Genomic DNA, 655 nt, shown 5'->3' with positions numbered 1-655 from the left:
TTGGTGCAGAGATTGGGGAGCAGGGGACGCCCACAGGGGAAAAAAAGAAAGAAAAATCCCCAGCCAATTGTACAAAGCCTTTCCTGGAAATCCCTGGCTCTGGGGTGGTCAGGACACAACAGCTGCCTCCCCATCTCCTGGGCTCTGGCTTTGACAGTCCAGGCATAGATGGGGTTCACCCCATTCCTCTTAAATGGCAAAGGAAAAGGGCTGGGGGTGGGCGCCTGTATATGTATGTATGTATATATATACATACATATATATTTCTATGATAGGCTATATTAGAAAATTCTCTCTATGTATAAATATAAAACACTGGTATCCAAACATGACACCGACAGGTAACTAAAGTGCTTGACAGGAGTCAGGCGTGTGTATGTATGCAGGTAAAACTATGCAACCCAGTGCCAGGATGGAGGCGCTGGGGTAGCAGAATGACGTGGAGAAAAGCAGGTGTGACCTAGGGGGAAACTGAGGCCTTCTCAGCCCCGGGGCTCTCTGGTTACCTTCCCAGGCAACAATCCTCATCTTTACCCTCCTTTCCCTGCTGTGCCTCTGTCCCAGAGGAGCAGTGTTGGAAAGCTGGGAGGGGCCAGGGATTTAGCTCAGTAGCTAGGAGTTCAATCCCCAGTACAAAAAAAAAAAAAAAAAAAAA

Source organism: Fukomys damarensis, unplaced genomic scaffold (assembly GCF_012274545.1).
Source record: "Fukomys damarensis isolate Sample0158 unplaced genomic scaffold, DMR_v1.0_HiC HiC_scaffold_17, whole genome shotgun sequence".
NCBI lineage: Eukaryota > Metazoa > Chordata > Mammalia > Rodentia > Bathyergidae > Fukomys > Fukomys damarensis.
The sequence above is the reverse complement of the archived record's forward strand: the minus strand, read 5'-3'. Positions refer to the sequence as shown.